The 19,145-nt window shown below is 46.2% G+C and overlaps 1 pseudogene; it reads right to left on the bottom strand.

The window, feature by feature from the left end:
• Positions 1-10,134: 10,134 nt before the first annotated feature.
• Positions 10,135-17,668, bottom strand: LOC120689098 (annotated as a pseudogene).
• Positions 17,669-19,145: the final 1,477 nt, after the last annotated feature.

The following is a 19,145-nucleotide window of genomic DNA, read 5'->3' on the forward strand; positions in this document are numbered from 1 at the left end:
TTTAGGGCACTTCTTGTAAATGTGACCATTTGCTCCACACAGGTTGCATCATTTTTTCTTCTTTCCTGCCTCAGACTCATCCATTCCGTTACGGATACGAAGTGTCTGCCGTCGATCTACCCCTCTCCTAGCATCTGGATTGGGAATGTACATTGGAGAGATATTTGATGTAGTGAATGATCCCAGACTGCCTATGCCATATATGTCATGGCCCCAAGTGTGCACAGCGGTTTCTTTTCTGTAATATTCTGAAACAAAAACCCCAGGATCCAACCCAGATTCTGAACATGCCGCAATGACATGGGAGCATGGTAAGTGAAGAAGCTGTGGCTTCTTGCATCTGCAAAAAACCTTGCCTCCCGGCGTTATCAAGCAATCCTGAACGACACTTTGTCTGCGGACACCCTGCCCTGTCCTGTCCTTGCATGAAACCTCAAACCTTTGATCCTTTGTGCCCATGGAGACCACTCTGTGATATTGAGCATTTTCAATCTTTTCTTTCATGTAGTTAGTGACCCTATTATAAAAAATCACTCCTGGATCATTAAGTAAGACAGCAGCTGCCTGGTACTGCTCTCTGAAGTACCTTGTGCATCCGTACATGATGAACTCAACTATGCCAACAAGAGGAAATCCACGAACATGACACATTACCATATTGTAACACTGCGTGGTTGGTTGTCTCGATCCCATATCGACGACCACCAGTGTCGTATATAATGGACCACTTCTCCTTAGGTGCATCCTTAATCCACTGTGTGAAAGGTCCGCCGCCGGAACGTCTCCGATTGGAGGTTGAGGCCTGTTCCTTTAGCAGCTCTGCGCACATGTTATCTAGCACCTGCCACAATGCATCAAACTTCCGCTGCTGATTCTGAGTGCACAACCTCTTGAACAAATTCATAAGTTTCTTATTCTTGAAGCGCTCATATAAGTTTGCACCCATATGCCTTATGCACCACCTACTCACAACATCTTGCCATAGAGGAGGTTGTCCTCGACTTCCTTCATGTAGTTGCCTTATTGCTGCTAGAAGACCTGTATGTCTGTCACTGATGAGGCAAACATTAGGCCTTCCAGCAACAACGTGAATCTTCACACGTTCAAGGAACCAGTACCAGGTCTTTGTGTTCTCATTCTCAACAAAACCAAAGGCGATGGGAACCACCTGCTTGTTGCAATCAACTCCAATCGCTGTCAGTATTGTCCCCTTATATCTTTCTGTCTAGAATGTACCGTCAATATATAGAACTGGAAGACAATACATAAATGCACTCACACATGCACCAAGGCAGAAGAAAGCACGAAGCAGAAACCCAGGTCTCCCATCTAAACTCGGTACAATGTAGGTATCAGCCGCGCTTCCAGGATTTCTCTGCACAATTGCTGATAGCATGTGAGGCAGGTTATCATATGATGCCTCATATGTGCCGAATCTCATCTCAAACACCTTTTGTTTTGCCCGCCAAGCCTTTGAATAGCTGATTTTGTATTGAAAACGGCCGTCGATGCCCCTAATTATCGATTTTGGCTCATAATCAATTTTGTCCAGAATCACCCCATACATCTTCTTGGCCACGAAAGTGGATGTGATGTTACGGTGAGTTTGCGCAATAGCAGTTAATCTATATGTATGTGGTGTAACAATTGAACACTCCCAGTGTGTCTTATACTTGCCCTTGTAGGCATGTACTCATCATGTACAATCGCCATTGACACACTTCACCTCATATTCTTTGCTGCTAGACTTCACAACTCTGAATTCCTTCCTCAACGATATAGCCCAAAGCTTCACAACATCTTTCATAGCTTCAAAGCTAGGATACTTTGCCTCATGCACAACCTCATTCTCTCTGTATTCGTACTCATTACTCCTAATATCCTGTATCACTGGATTTCCAAAACCCTTGTCTCGCCATTCACCTAGCAACGGGTAGTCTTCATCATCTGATGTGTCCCCACATTCTTCCATTATTCGAGCCTCTTGGCCTTCATTCTGTACAGCTTCCACTATTCCAGGTATCCGCTCCCCCTCATCAGCTAAACCTTGCGGCTCAGGTTGAATGACATGCACGTTCTGATCTTCTTTTTCTCCTACCTGATCAGCTATACCTTACAGCTCAGGTTCTGTGACATGCATGTTCTGATCTTCATTTTCTTGTTCCACTGCTTGGTTTATATGAGATGGTGTACTTGTTGACCCTTCACCGAAATGGGTTGCCTTCTGGTGAATCTGAATTAGCATTGAAAGAGGCCACCCGCGGTCAAGAGCTGCTTGCATGTAAGTCCGCCATTCTTCGGTGTTTGCTATAAGCATAAACTCCTAGAAATCCCCTTCAGTTCCCCAATTCGTCACAGTCTGAACGGTTACGAAATGAGTCTTTGGATTCACATTGAATATCTCGTGAAGCCATTTGCGTATGGAACCAAAACTCCTCTTTAAGGGTTTATCCATTCCGCACTCATGAGAAATATAGTAGTCACCATAATGAACTTGAAAACGAAGCTTGCTCGACATATCTGGACACACAATCATGATATTAAATTAATTGCTAATATAATGTTTCAACAAAAATAATTACAACATAATCTATTTGTAAAGCGTAGAAGAATTTTAGTTACCTGCAGTCGCCGGCTCAAAAATCCGGCAGGGCTTCGCCTCTCTCTCTCCGTCCCTCTTTTTTTTGATTCTGGAATTTTAGTGATACAAATGAGGGGTGGGGGGACCAGCCAACCCTTATATAAGGGTGGGAGAGCCGGTTGCCCTGAGCCGGGCGGTCAGGGCCGGCCGCCCCGCTGCCGGGGGACCGGCCCCCAGGTCCCGGCCGCCCGGCAGCGGAGCGGCCGGGGTATATTCCTATAAATTTCCAAAGCGAAAATATATTTTTATAAAAAATGAAAATTAAAAATAAAAAAATTAAAAAAACCGCGGCAGCTGCCGGCTAGGGTTCGGACTTCGGAACGAGGGAGTCGAGCGTTGGGGCCTTGGGCCGTCGTGTAAGGAGGGGAAGGTGGGCTGGTATGTTTTTCTTTACGCTGGAGGAGAAATTGGCAGGCCTGTTAAAGTCAGGTCGGGCTGGAGGAGGTCGTGAGGCACATTTAAATTCGCTAATTTAGGAGTCACGCGGGCAGGCGCGATGCGTTTAGTTGCAGGAGATCCGCGCAGGGAAGGTGAGGTGCGGAGGCGAGTGCCGCCGGAATTCGGAGGGGGGAGAGTGCTGCTGGATTTCCTGTGGCTTCCGGGCTTAGAAAGGGGAGGGGCGAGGTGGTAGGGAAGATCGGCGTTGGCAGCGGATGGGGGCAGTGCGGCATGGTGAGGGTGCAGCCGGTCAGGGTAGTGGCGAGACAACCTGTGGGCTAGGATCCGGATGGGGGTGTGGTAAATGGTGGTGGTGGCGACGACGGGTTGAAAGAGGCCGGATTCGGCGGCTCGATCAAGGCAGGCGGTGCGGAGGCGAGCTCCTCTTGGACTGGAGTGGACCTTCTGTGATTACCCCCCCCCCCCCCCCTTTAAATTTGCAGGGGATGTCGACGTCTCTATTGGGCTTGGGTAAAGAGCTGTCAAATGCTAAGCTGGTTTTTTTGTTAATGGGCTGACAGTGCTTATTAATTGAGCCCGGATGAATGCGTGTGTCGTGGGTTTCTATTTTGATAATGTACGTGGACCAACGACGCTGTCTCGAGGGCGGAACCCAATTCAGCGATGGAGTAGCTGCCGGCGAGCGATGCGCATACGCCTGCGCCCGACGCGCTCCGTGGGGCCCACTTTTAGGATGCTCCACACCTGGCCTGCTGGCCACCTTAGCGTGCGTGTGTAGACTTAAGTTATTTTCCTTTTTGTTCTCTTGGTTTTCTATTTTGATTTTACTTTATCAACATGTGTAGTCATATGGCTTATCAAATTCATATGTTTGAAAAGTTTTTCTAGAAAGAGTTACACACAAAGTTGTGCGGAATAAGTTGGGTGTATAAATTTATGATGATGTTGATTACTTGTATAAATTATGTTATAAAAATTATGGGAAGAAATTTTTATTATAATTTTACTATTAACTTTTTGTTGGCACTATTCTCACCTGAACTTGTGATCACCAAGAGTTATTCTAAAAGTTATAGGAATAATTTATACCTAAAAACTTTATACGAAACTTCTGTAATAGAAATTTCATTGAAAAGATATTCAGAAAAATTTGGACAACAAAATTATACACAAAAGTTATATATATAATTTTATAAATATTTAAAAATGGGAAATTGTGGAAAATAAAACTTTCCAAAAAGGGAAAGTTCGCTGGTCTAGGAGATCGATGGCCGGGAAGGCTCCCAGCATGCGCTCACTAACTAGAAAAAAGCCCGTCTCGAGGCGACTTTGATGTTTGAACGCAGAGACAGATCATGGTTCCACTACTACAAAACAGGCTTTTGTTCCTGGCCATTTGTCCCGGCAGCCTTTGGGTCTGGGACAATAGGTGGCTTTTGTCCCGGGTCCAACTTAATTGACGTAAATTGCTGACTTCGATTTACTAGAAAGAAAACTCTTGGCAAGTAAGTAACATGGATCCATAAATTTTCTATAACATTTACTAATAAAAAAACTTTTAGTTTCGTGCTACTTAGACCTAAGTCCATAAAATCAACCACAACAAAAGAACCTGATGAAATCGGCACAATTCAAAGAAAGTAGCAAATTATATGGTTAATTTAGCATTGTACAGGATCAATGAAGGTCTAGAAAATTACGAGAATTGTGTACTAAGAAGCATGGTAAACTAGTATAAGAGCGATCAATCATTCAACAATACATTTGTTACCTAAAAGGTAAAAGTAATGCAGCCTGGTACATAAACTACTAAAGCTGCCTGTACCTAAAAATAGATGGAATCATACACCGAGGTTTCATCTCCTAAAAGATCGTCCTACTACGAGAGTCCCCTCAACACCTTCTCCATTCCATTGAACCCCAGAACCTCTCGCTACGTTGGGAAGCTCCTGCCTCTGTATAGTTCCCCAATGTTCTTTAATTTTTAGTTTTCAGAGTGTGTCGAGTGTTTGCAGCACTGAGATCGACATCGTCGACCAATTATGGCTCATTTTCAGTAGCTAGGAAGCTACACTCATGTAACTTTGGGACATGCTCATAATTTGAAATCATAATTTAGAGTTCATGTTATTTAGAGTGAAATCATAATTTGTTGTTAAGAGTGAAATCATAATTTGTTGTGTAAATAAAGGTATATTTACAAATTTTTAAATGTATGAATGTATGTATGTATGTATGTGTAAAGTGAGTTTAAATTTCTTTTAAATATTTCATGTATATTTCTTGAATTACTTAGTGAAATATTTCTCGACCTCATCCATCGATCGGTACTTAGTGAAATTATCGATAGAATATTTCAAGTTCATTTCTTGAATTACTTAGAGAATATTACTCGACCTCGTCCATCGATCGGTACTTAGTCAAATGCTCGCAAATATGTGGATTATTTAGATATTTTTTAAGGGTTTTATTTGTATTCATATTTTAGTTACGATGGACCCGCGACACACAGACGCGGAAGACGAACAGTTCTTGTTGAATATGATTGGCGAAGGTCAAGGAGATGTCGCTGAACAAGCTGATGATGGCAACAATACCGACATATATTTGAATATGTCCGGTGATGGAATTGAGGCACCATCTATTCAGGATGACGCTGCTGCTGAACAAAGTGCTAATGTACATATCACAACTATAATTATTTGTAGTGACAATCATATTTTCATCTGAATCTATATGAATACTATGAATGTTTTTTATAGCCGTCTGGATCATCGTCGCAGCAGAAAAAGACGAAGCGAGGCCCAACAAAAAAAACTGGAAGGGCGGTTCATTATAACGGAAGTTGGTCCAGATGGCGAACCGATCGCTCCAGAAGCTGGCGCCAAAAAATTCATAAGACAATCCGGATGTATTGTCAGGGACAACATCCCGATCAGCTTCAGGCTCTGGAAAGCTTCCAATCCAAGCGAGGAACGGGATGCGGTACCCGAAAGAGAAAAAGAATGGTGCTGGCGGGAGCTTAAGAAAAACTTCACGGTTCCAGCTGAATCCGAAGAGATATGCAAGCGCTGGACCCTGAGTAAGATGGCCGAACAGCTGCGATCATTCAAGAAAATTTTGACGAAGAAATATATCAAGACCGGGACCACACCCGTATTTACCGGCGAGCTCGAAAAGCTCAGGGGTCACTGGGATGCATTTGTGGAATACAAGTCTTCAGAGCTTGGGCTTCAGAAGGTGCAGAAGGCCAAAGACAACGCCTCGAAGAAAGTGTACCATCACACTCTAGGCCAAGGAGGCTACAAGCTTGCAGTACCCAAATGGGAGAAGATGGAGCAGGATCTGCTTGACAGAGGCATCCAACCTGCGACCATGAACTGGCCTGAAAGGTCAAGGACCTGGTTTTATGGTCACGGGGGAAGCTTGGACCCATTGACTGGTGACTGCATCTATGGGTCAAACATCCAGCGAGCAGCCCAGAGACTACAGGAGGCCATACAAGCAGCGGCCGAGGGAACATTCCAGCCGGATAGAGAGAGGGACGAGCTGACTTACGCCCTTAGAAATCCAGAGCATCCGGGCCGCACAAGAGGCAAAGGCGTGGTTCCGTGGAAGTATGGGTTCAGGGATTACATTGATTCATATAGAAGCCGGCAAAGAAGAAAGAATGATGAGCGGGAGCACTTGCGAAGGCTAGAGGAACGGCTCATGTCACACGATCAAAGACTGGAGGAAGAGGTTCAACGCCAAGTGGCCGTAGCAATGAGCCAGCAACAGCAAGCGCAAACGTTGCCTCCAGAGCCTAGTGTCGCAGCCGATCACCTGTCTCAGCGGAAAAGCAGCTGCGCTTCCACAGACGTCGCCGCCGCCGAGCCCACGGGGATCCAGGCCGCAGTTGAAGCGTCAGCCCCGCAGCGATTTCCAGTGGATGACATCACCCACCAGACACCTTGTGACCTGCAGACTGCCGTTAAGAACTTAATGTTCACTGTTGCGTACGGTACCGCCATGCCAACCGAACCAGGCGACGTGTACCACGGGCAGCAAATTCCGCCTAGATACACAAGAGTTGGCGTGGAGCAGGTGTGCCAGGGTTGGGAGACGCTCGAGCTTGATATTCCTGGAGGCGATGGGGAGAGGACACTTGCAGAAGCCATTCATGGCTACATCCTATGGGATAAGCGCTATATTGTCCTAAAGTCGGATGATCAAACACCAAGACCGGCATCTCAGCATGCCTCTCCAAGACCAGCATCTCCGCAAAACTCCCCAAGGGCAGCACTGTCTCGGCAAGGTTCACCGGCACATTCTCCATCACCATCATCTCATGCGCCGATGAACACTCAAGCGTCACCGTCGCCTCCATGGTCACCCCGTCCACCGCCGGCAAAGAAGCAGAAACGGCCGCCGGCAAAGAAGGTAGCTGCACCGGCTAGGGAGCCTCCAAAGAAGAAGGAAAAGAAGAAGAAAACCAAGGAGGCTCCTATTAAACCCTGGGACATGAGCCTTGAAGAATGCGATCGGATAACTCAAGAAAGAGTTAAAGAGCACTTCAAGCCGAAGCCGAAGCCGGAGCCCGAGAAAGTCATAAATTCGATAGATTTGAAATTTTTTAAGGGAATGTGCGAAGCAAATAAGAGAAAATTCATTCCGAGAGACCCCCCTTCAGACTACGAACGCACAATTATCAAAACTACTGAGAAAAAGAAGAGACAATCAAAGTCGTCGTCGTCCGACGTTCCATAGCTCGGGGCCTAAAAGAAACAATCAATAGAGCCTCTCGTAGTGGGACAGACGACGCAAGAACAAGACTTTGTTACATTTCTGAAAGAATCAAACCTGACGGCCGCTCAGATTGCAGGGGGAGAAGATATTCCAAAGGCCGATGTGGTCGTCAAATGGACGTTTGAGATCGGCAAAACTCTTGTACCCCCCGAAGTAGTGTCTGTGCTTCCAACGCAAATGTATAAGCTGCACCAGCACTACATGCGTGCGATGGCCGATTGCATCTTCATGCAGGGCGCAAAGATTAAAGATGACGATTTCTTACGGGGGGAGGCCATTATATGGATAAACTGGGAAGAAATTTACCAACTATTCCATCAGGAGGCCCTCGACATCTCTATGGTCGGCTTGTGGGTTCTGTAAGTATTTTACTCTCCTTACGTATTGTTTTGCATGATCTCAACATACTGATCTCTTGATTTATTCGGTATCATGTAGAATGGAGATACATACTTGCAGAAGAAAGGGATACTCTCACCTCGGCTTCATCGACCCAATTACTTGTAATTGGAGGCTTCTACGTGACAATCCCGATGACATATTCCAAAACTTGTTCAAGTACATAAGCGTTCATCACAACAAGCAAATGATATTGTTTCCTTACAACTTTGCGTGAGTGATTCTTTCCGTCTAACTCTTTCTATTCTATAATCGAATTGTTTAAACCTTAACTACCAAGAACTGCCTCCGTATAATCCTGCAGTGAACACTTTGTCCTAATTGTCATAATTCCCGAGAAGAGACTACTCGTGGTTATGGACTCATTGAGGAGACCTCCAGAACAATACGAAAATCTTCTTAACATGATGAAAAAGTAATTCTACCACTACTCCGTCCATGACCGATAATTTGAATCACTTTGTTACTTGACTATAATTGTTCTAATCATGCACAGGGTTTGGAAAGAATTCGCTAAAAATCATCCAGGCAAATTTGACAAGGAATTGAAGATCAAGACAGATTTTCCGGTACGCGCTTGGATGATTCGTTGCACGATTCATTAGTTTTATTATATATTCATGTAAATACCTGATAATTTCTTCTCTCTTAAAGTGTATGAGACAGAAACCAGGCACTGTATTGTGCGCATACTATGTATGCGAGAACATCCATGGTCTGGTAGGTCCTCCAAAGGGCTGGACAGATTGGGAGGAGGAAGTAAGTAAAAAAACTTGTTAATATTTGAACTCGTATTTTAATTAGTCGAAATTAATTATCCCCTTTTTCCATAGGTCGGGGAGATGCGCGATAAACTCATACCGGAGGAAAAGATTATGGCGATTCAAGAACAATTCTCCGGATTTATTGTTGAGCAAGTCCTCGATCCAAAAGGCGAATTCTACTATGATGGAATATCTAATATTGACAATCACAGCAAATATGACAATATACGCGTATATATGTAATTAAGAACGAATATAACTATGTAAATATATATGTGTGTCTATGTATTAAATTTCTATTTATGAGTATGTATGTATGTATTAAATTTCCAAAAGGCGAATTCTACTATGTAATTAAGAACGAATATACCTATGCAAATATGATGGAGTATGTATGTATTATATATATAAGCACTCCAATAATATATATGTGTATATATATATTTATATAATATTGGCCCTAGACATTTTCATATGTAAAGAAATTCACATGTATAGATATGTGTATACATATATATATATAAGTGAATTAATTTATATATGAAAACTATCTAGGATAAATATTATATAAGTAACTATATATATATGTATATATTAGTGGAGATCATACACACTGAATTCCAATACATAAGTTTAATTGAAATGCAAAAGTATAATTGAAATAGAAAAAGAATTAAGAAAAGAAAAACATGAAAAAAAGAGACCTTTTGTCCCGGTTGGTAACACCAACCGGGACAAAAGGGTGCGCCAGCCACGTGGGTTTCCCAACCGGGACAAATCAACGTTTTTGTAGTAGTGTTCTCACGTCACTGAAGAGTGAAGAGTGCCTGGCACTGGGGAAATACAGACAGGGTGCTCACATTCACGGTGCGCTACCGATATCGAGCATACACGGATCGGAGCACCTCAAATTAATCCGCCGTGTATGTACGTTAGTATGTCACGTTATTACAATTACAAATGGACATGTGTTACGAAAAGAATGAATCAAACGAACTTCACGTACAAATGATGAAGCAAAATGGGAAGGATAATAATGGCGCAGGTTGAGGCGATCAGCTAAACCAGGTAGCTTGGAAGAAGAGGAAACCAAACAAGAAAGATGAAGAGGAACGCGCTGAAGAATGGCCGGCGGATCGATCATCAGTTGAACCTGTTGCGGACCTCCCCCTGCGTGCCGGTGAGCACGTTGACCTCGCTGAGCTTGACGAGCGCCTGCGGGAAGAGCGAGGTGAAGAGGCCGGCGTTGTTGGCGAGCAGGTCCACGATCCAGCGCGTGGAGCCGTCGTTGTACAGGTTCTGGTCGCAGGGGAGCACGCCGCGGCGGACCTTCAGGGCGCTCCACTGGTCGTCCACAGGAACACGACGTTGTCACTACCAGAAAATGGCTCATTCGTCCCCGGCCGTTAGTACCGGTCATGCTTTGGTCCGGTACTAAAGTTGTCTTGACGCCACTTTAGTACCGGGTCCAAATTTGGAAGCTTCCAGAACTATTTTAGTACCGGCCGGTAACACTGACCGGCACTAAAATGCGACATTTAGTACCGGCCGGTGGTTTGGCCTGGTACTAAATGGTCCTCTAGGGGTTACTTTAAAAGAAATGCATCTCTCATCCAGTCACAAGTGATGCATAGGTGGGATGGTAAGGAAGGCTCGCGCTGAGGTTGGAGGTCGTGAATTCGATTCCCACGGACCACGCCCACGCATATTACGCACGAAATTCGCGTGACTGTGGACAGCTTGGTCACTTTGTACGGAACTGCCCAATGCCAACCAAGCAAAGTCAGCAGTGAAGCCAGTAGGGTCAGAAGCAGCAAGTGGCTCACTTCAAGCCAGGACAGGTGCACTACACCACCATCGAGGGTATTCCTGAGGGAGCTCCAGTAATGGCGGGTACGTTCTCAGTAAATGAACAACCCGTTACAGTATTATTTGATTCAGGGGCGTCTCACACCTTTATTAGCGAGGGTTGTGTTGTTAGACTGGGATTAAAAATAGAAAGCATGCCCAAGCCGTACCATATTCACTCACCTGGGGGAAAGTTAATCACCAATCAGTTTGTTAAGTAAGTACCCCTACAGTTGCAAGGAAAAAATTTTCATATGGCCCTGATAATGTTACCAACCCAAAGGATAGATATTATATTGGGTATGAACTGGATGGAGGGTCAGGGAGTTAGTCTGGACACGACCTCACAATCTGTGCACATCAAATCGTCCATTCATGGGTGTATGACTTTACATTTGAAAGACCATATGTCTTTGACACCTACGGTGAATCAGGTTGAGGGTAAGAAGCTAACAGATATACCAGTGGTGTGTGAATATCAGGACGTATTTCCGGATGATTTGCCTGGAATGCCTCTTGATCGTGACGTGGAGTTTACCATTGAATTGCAACCGGGCACGTCACCCATCTCTAGAAGACCCTATCGTATGCCACCCAATGAGCTAGCAGAACTGAAGAAACAATTGCAGGAATTGCTGGATAAGGGCTATATCCGTCCTAGCACGTCACCTTGGGGCTGTCCTGCACTCTTTGTGAAAAAGAAAGATGAAAGACTTAGGTTGTGTGTGGACTATAGACTTCTGAATGCCGTCACAATCAAAAATAAATATCCTCTTCCCCGGATTGACATTCTGTTTGATAAGCTATTCGGGGTCAAGGTATTTTCAAAAATTGATCTCCGCTCTGGCTATTATCAGATAAAGATTAGAGCTGAGGATATTCCCAAGACGGCTTTTTCCACCAGATACGGACTTTTTGAATATCTGGTCATGTCTTTCGAGCTAACCAATGCCCCTGCTCATTTCATGTATCTCACGAACTCGGTGTTCATGCCCGAGCTAGATAAGTTCATCGTGATTTTCATTGACGACATCCTGATATTTTCCAAGAATGAAGAAGAACATGCATAGCATCTCGGCATTGTGCTTCAGCGCCTGCGGGAGCACAAGCTGTACGCCAAATTCAGTAAATGTGATTTCTGGCTCAAGGAAGTCCAGTTCTTGGGCCACATTATCTCAGACAAGGGGATTTCTGTTGATCATAGCAAGATTTAGGATGTCCTAAATTGGAAGACTCCAGAGTCTGTTTCAGAGATCCGGAGTTTCCTTGGGCTAGCAGGCTATTATCGCCGGTTTGTAACGGAGTTCTCTAAAATTGCTAGGCCCATGACTGAGTTTCTCAAGAAAGGGGTGAGATTTAGTTGGGACGACAAATGTGATCAGACCTTTCAGACTTTGAGAAGGCTTCTGACGTCTACCCCTGTCCTCGCTCAGCCAGACATCATCCGGCCTTTTGATGTGTATTGTGATGCATCAGGTATGGGTCTCGGCTGTGTTTTCATCCCTGTTTGTCTTCGCTGGACATCATTCGGCCATTAATGTTGCTGTAATGCATCAGGTACGGGCCTAGGCTGCGTCCTTATGCAGGATCAGCGGGTGATTGCTTATGCCTCCAGAGCCCTCAGACGGCACGAAGAGAATTATGCTACACATGATCTGGAGCTAGCAGCAGTCGTGCATGCATTAAAGATTTGGCGCCATTATCTTCTGGGCAATCCCATTCACATATACTCAGACCACAAGGGTCTTAAGTATATTTTCACCCAGAGCGAGCTGAATTTGCGCCAGAGACGGTGGTTGGAACTGATCAAAGACTATGATTTGGAGATTCATTATCACCCGGGCAAGGCTAATGTTGTAGCCGATGTCCTAAGCCGCAAGGCAAGTTGTAGCTGTGTGTCCGCTACAGTCCTGCATGAAACCTTGTGCCAAGAGACGGAGAAGATGAACTTGGCTATTGTGTCTGAGGGAACACTGGCTAATATTACCATCACCCCTACACTTCGTGATCAAATTGTTGCTGCTTAGAAAAATGATGTGGGCATGGATAAGATTAGACAACGGCTCGTTGGGAATGATCCACAGGTTCAATGCTTTCATCAAGATAGTGAAGGGGTTCTATGGTTCAAGAATCGGTTAGTGGTACCTAAAGATTTGGGGCTTCGGAAGCAGATTCTAGATGGGGCTCATCTCTCTAGGTATTCCATCCATCATGGCAGCAACAAAATGTATCAGGACCTCAGACAGCGGTTGTGGTGGACAAGAATGAAGCGGGAAGTTGCCCAATATGTGTCTGAGTGTGACATTTGTAAAAGGGTGAAAGCGAGCCACTTGAGGCCAGCTGGTCTTCTACAGCCCCTGACTATTCCATCAGGAAAATGGGAAGATATTAGTATGGATTTTATTGTCGGACTTCCCAAGACTGCAAAGGGTTATGACTCCATTTTTGTTGTAGTGGATCGCTTCACGAAATCCGCTTATTTTATTCCAGTCAAACCAGGGTAAAATCCCACCAGTATGCCGAGTTGTACATTGCCCGGATTGTGAGTCTTCATGGTATTCCTAAAACCATTATATCTGACAGGGGCTCACAGTTTGGTGCACGCTTATGGGAACAGTTGCATGCAGCTCTTGGTACTCAACTCATCCGCAGCTCGGCTTATCAGCCCCAAACCGACGGACAGACGGAGAGATTAAATCAGATTCTTGAAGATATGCTTCGAGCTTGTGCGCTCACCTATAGCCAGAAATGGAATGATTGTTTACCTTTGGCCGAGTTTGCCTATAACAACAGTTATCAGGAGAGTATCAAAATGGCTCCCTTTGAGGCCTTATATGGGTGAAGATGTAGGACTCCATTGAACTGGTCGAAAGCTGGGGAGAGGAATTTCTTTGGGCCAGATATAGTTAAAGAAGTTGAAGAGCAAGTTCAGCTCATACAGAAAAATTTGAAAGCGGCTCAATCTCGCCAAAAGAGTTATGCGGACAAAAAGCGGCAAGCTATCTCGTTCCAAGTGGGGGATCATGTCTATTTGCGGGTATCTCCAATGAAGGGAGTCCAACGGTTCGGGGTCAAAGGGAAGCTCGCACCTCGCTATGTTGGGCCTTTTCCCATTCTTGAGCGGTGTGGGCCAGTGGCATACCGTCTGGAACTCCCTGCACAGTTATCCGCGGTGCATGACATATTCCGTGTCTCGCAGCTCAGAAAATGCCTTCGTGTTCCCACCAAGATTGTGGGTATAGATGAGTTACAATTAGAGCCCGATCTTGTGTATCCCGAGCACCCGGTGAGAATTGTCGATTATAAGACTCGAGTCACTCGAAATCACACTAGCAACTTTTATAAAGTGCAATGGAGTAATCACTCCGAGAGGGAAGCAACTTGGGAGACTGAGGACTTTGTTCAGACTAAATGTCTGGAACTGTTACAAACCTATCAAGGTAACCATCAGGTCCTAACTTTCCATTTAGCGCATTTATTAAATCTCGGGACGAGATTTCTTTTAGGGGGTAGGATTGTAACACTCAGGTGTTAATCTACTAGTTAGTTAAATTAATCTCTGGTCATTAGTTTCAAACCACGCGATGAAGCATCAAACTTGTTCTGTCAGCCCTGGGCCAGTTCAGCCCGGACCGGTCCGACCGGTATGGGAGACCGGTCTGACCGGTCTAGCCTGAGTTGGTCGGGTTGGGCCCCTCAGCATTTAAATCTCTCTCTCACTCCCACCCCAGAACCCCTGCCCTCAGCGCCCAGCTCGGCTCATGCCCGAGCTCTCCCCCCTCTCCTTCCTCCCCCAAACCCTAGAATCCCCAAACCCTCCCTTTCCATTTAATTCCAAGGTCAAGGAAGGGTCAAACCGGCGTGGGGAGTCATCTTCTCCGCGGTCCCATCGCTGGGAAGCCTGGGATTCAAGTCCTTCGCGCGGATAGGAGCTCATTCAAGGTATTTTGATTGTGATGGTCGATCTCTAGTTCTAGGTGGTTTCAGGTGATTCCCTCCGGTTAGAAACATCCAAAGGTATTCCTGAGTTAGTTCCTAGAAGGGTCTTAGGATTGGTGGCCGGATTTCACCACGACAAGTGTCTTAGGTTCTGGTCTGGTTAGGACCGGTGTGACCGGTCGGAGGGACCGGTCTGACTGGTGTCACGGTAGGTTGAGTAGGACCGGTCTGACCGGTCGGTTGGACCGGTCTAACCGGTATAGCTGGGCTGAGAAGGGTTCGATTAGGGTTAGTTGATGCAAAAAGTTAGAATTGTATTTGGCTATGGGTTACTTGTAATTTTTATAAAATCATGCATGTATTCTCATGTCATACGCATATGCATACGTGTAGCAGCCGCGGCGGAGGAGGTCGTATACGAGGTGGTTACGGAGCCACAGGAACCGAGGGGCAAGCCCCGCAGCAGGAGGATCGTGGGGAGTCGGCCCAAGGCCCGGCTAACCCCAGTGTGGTACAGCAGACGCAAGGCAAGCCCCGGTGCAACTCCTATTATTTCAAATTATAACACCTATATATGTCTCTACTACTTGTGCATTAGGTGTAGTAATTTTTTGGAACCCTAGCTGCATGATCCCTAGGTTTCCTCGAGTTTATACTAGTATGTATAGGACGATAGAAGTGCTATGCTGAATAGTTCCCGGTAGAAGACGAGTGACCTCTTATCACTCGCGAGACATAGGACACTTAGAAGTCGAGTAATTCCCGGTTCCAGTACATGAGATGTTGAATTTGATATGGAATAAATGGAGAGTTGAGACCGGACGGGGAATGATAATGTATAGGTATGGCAGCAGGACAGGGTTCCTGGGTGTCTTAGTCCCATCTGTGTCGGTTAAGGACCGAGCCGTTGTTGGCCCGGCTGATCATGTTTGAACTGTACTAACCGCATACCGGGAGTAGGAGGTAGTCGAAACCGGTAAGCCGAGTACTGCCTTGCTTCGAAAGTACAGGAACCCGCACCCAACTCCTGGGGCGAGTCGAGTAGTCGCGGAGAATTGGGATGCATATGTTTACTTTTGGTGGTCTCACGTTGAGCTCGGCTGACCATATGTCGTTGGGCTGGTTCCTGTAGTTCGAGGTGGGGAGGGGAATGGTTGGCATGTATAGTCCGACGGGGCAAATACGTGCCGTGTTGGTTAGGTCCACCTTGCAAGGTTAAATCGGATCGATTCGCCGTCAGTAGCTCTCGGATATGAGCACCTTGATCACCGTGTCGCAGCGTAGTACGAGTAGGGATGATAAGTGATTAATATAAGGTTTCTCTATATCGAATTTTATACCTGTTGCTACACCATGTTTGCTATAGTTAGTTTATGCTAATGATAGATCATGGCTAGATTTTATATATATATATATATATATATATATATATATATATATATATATATATATATATATATATATATATATATATATATATATATACAATCTGAGCTAAAATCACGAAAGTAAGGACTTACTTTAGCCGCGGTTTCTGCAAAATAGCCACCAGTCAAAATCATTGCATGTCTACTTATGTGAGCTAAGTTATACCCACTGGTCGGGTAAGCCTTGCTGAGTATTAGAATACTCAGAGTTTGTTGCCACATTTATTATTACAGGACACCAGAACGTCGACTTCTGCCCCTGTTGTGTCAAGTTCATCCGCCGGGATGCAGATGGGTGGCAGGTCGAGGAGCGGGACCCTTAGGTTAGGGCGTTGTCGAGTTGTGCACTTGAGGGCTGAGTGGGCAGCCGTTCTGTGTAGTGACACGGACCGGTCTGACCGGTGGTGTCGGCAGGTGGTGCGACCGGTCCGACCGGATGGATGAACCGGTCTGACCGGTCACGAAAGTTCTAAACTGGTGAAGGCTAGCGTAGCATTAGATTTCTTTCCTTTGTCGGACTTCGATTATCTATATTGTAAGTTTTGTAAATTATACTACCATGTGTAAATTTGAACTCAGTTTGTAAAACTCTTGTTATCGGTTCTTTCATCCTTATATATTTTCAAGTATTTTGTCGTGCTTGTACCATCTGCGCCCACCATCGTGTGGGACTACCGGTGTTGTTTCGATCGGGCCGTGGGTTGAGAAAGGATCGCCAAATTAAGCCGTTAAGCTAATGTGCCCGATGTGCTCAAATGACGGCCATTACGATTAATTAGAGTTTTAATTTGGCGGTTCTGCCACAGTGCGCGCCCAGCAGCAGCACCATGTCGAACGCGCTCAGGCCCAGCCGCCCGTAGTACGCCGTCGTCTGCGCCGCCGTGTAGTCGGGCGCCGGGAGCTTGACGTCGGACGCCAGCGACCGGCGGCGGTCCCTCCGCCCCGTGCGCACGGGTACGCCACCCCGGCGCCCAGCGCGACGGCGTCCCGGGTGGCGAGGATCTGGATGTCGGAGCAGGACACCACGCCGGGGCACCGCCGCTCCAGCTCAGCCTTGATGGCCGCGATCACCTCGTAGCCCTTGACGCTCAGGTTCGGCGCCGCCGTCTTCTCCGTGCCAGGGCCGTCGATCAGCAGGCCGCCGTCGCACCCCTGCGGCATACGTAACCCTAACCGTGCCCGTGCGACATTGACTAGCGCGCGAGCTCTCGCTGGTCGCTGGCACGTACGTTGATGACGCACTCGTGGAACTGCATGCGGAGGAGGTAGGCGACGATGGGGGGCACGCGGGCGAACCAGGACTTGACGATGCCCTGCACCACCGCCTCCACGTCGGTGCCGTTGCATTTGCCCTTGTAGAACCCTTGCTGCAGCTGGGCACTGCCGCAGGCGGCTAGGGCCAGCACGGCGACGGCCACCATTACCGCCGCCGCCGCACCACTGCGCGCAGCTGATGAGGCCATACCGATCCTTTATTTGACTAGTTAGCTTACTTAGTTAATTTGCTCAATGGAGTCCTGCTCAGATCGGTATATGGTGAGAAGGAAATGGCGGAGCATGCCTGCCTATTTATAGGTGATCGTTGGGAAGATGATCGATTGACTCAGGACAGAGGTAGTCATGTGGGCTTAGTTGTTTACTGTTTTCATGGTCATGGAGGTCACGTATGCTCGCAGCGCAGCCTCGGTCCTTCTTCCTTTTTTTGAGGAAAGAAAAGGGCAGTGCTAGATGTGCCAGAATGATGCAGTATATGTATATGTTCGTCTGTTTTTTTTTGTCGTTGAATTGACCGGGTGGAATTCAGGGTTCTAAATTTGCCCACTGTTTGATAAGATAGATCCTGCATTAGTGGGTTTGCACTAACCCACTCACACGAACATGATGCTGAACATCATTGTGTAGCAGTACGTACGTACTCTTCAGAGCCGGATGTTTTCAAACATTATTTATTCACGGTTTTTTGAAATAAACAATCTGCATTCAAAATTCCTGAAGACAATACAGAAGAAAAAAGTAGCTGATATAGCATGCACTTTACATTTTTTTTGTCGTTCTTTTAAGTTATCCTAGGAAAATTAATCTTTCTATTCCTTGTAGAGTTGTAGGGAAACATGTATTGTAATATGAGAAGTGAAGTCAAAACCGTGTATGAGGAAAATAACGCCACAGGTTTATATTCACGTTCAACCGAACAACAATCTGAACCATTAAATCTGGATAACTAAGCATAAGTTGCATCGTTTGTTTGCACTACTGTTGGACAGTGTATGAGTATTCTTTTGTTAGACAATTTTTGTTGGAGAGTGTATGAGTATTCTTTTGTTAGACAATTTTTGTTGGACAGTGTATGAGTATTCTTTTGTTAGACAATGTTTGATCAATATGACAGAGTTAGCAGCCCAACAGGTTGCGCTATAGCCTGTGACCAGCTCGCTGGTACTTAGGCTGTCTACACTCGTGGTACTCTAAATTCATACTCTAAAAGGAATATTCAGTCTTGGTCATTCAGATTATTTCCTATATCCTCATTTCTCCCGCGCTCGTCATACTCTATATCCCATCCTCTATATCCAACTCATCTACATTTTCTACTCAAATTTATTTTACCCCACCCTTCTACCACCAATGACCAGTGGGACCCATCTTCCCAATCCCTATCTTCTCCCACCATCCTCTCCACCTCCCTACCTCTCTCTCTCTCTCTTCACCCGCCTCCCCAATCCCCGCCTTGCGGCAGGCCGCCGTTTCCCCTCCACCGGCCGATCCCTGCGCCGCCGCCCCCCGCACATCGGCGGTGCTCGCGGCCAGGCCGGCAGGTCATTGCACTGCGCCGCCTTCGCGTGCTCCCTCAGCCGCCGCCGCGCGCGACGCCGAGCTCCGCCTCCGCGCGCCACCGAGCTCCGCCTCCGCACCCGCCGCCTCCCTCGAGCTCGCCTCGCC

This window comes from Panicum virgatum, chromosome 9N, assembly GCF_016808335.1.
Source record: "Panicum virgatum strain AP13 chromosome 9N, P.virgatum_v5, whole genome shotgun sequence".
Taxonomy (NCBI): domain Eukaryota; kingdom Viridiplantae; phylum Streptophyta; class Magnoliopsida; order Poales; family Poaceae; genus Panicum; species Panicum virgatum.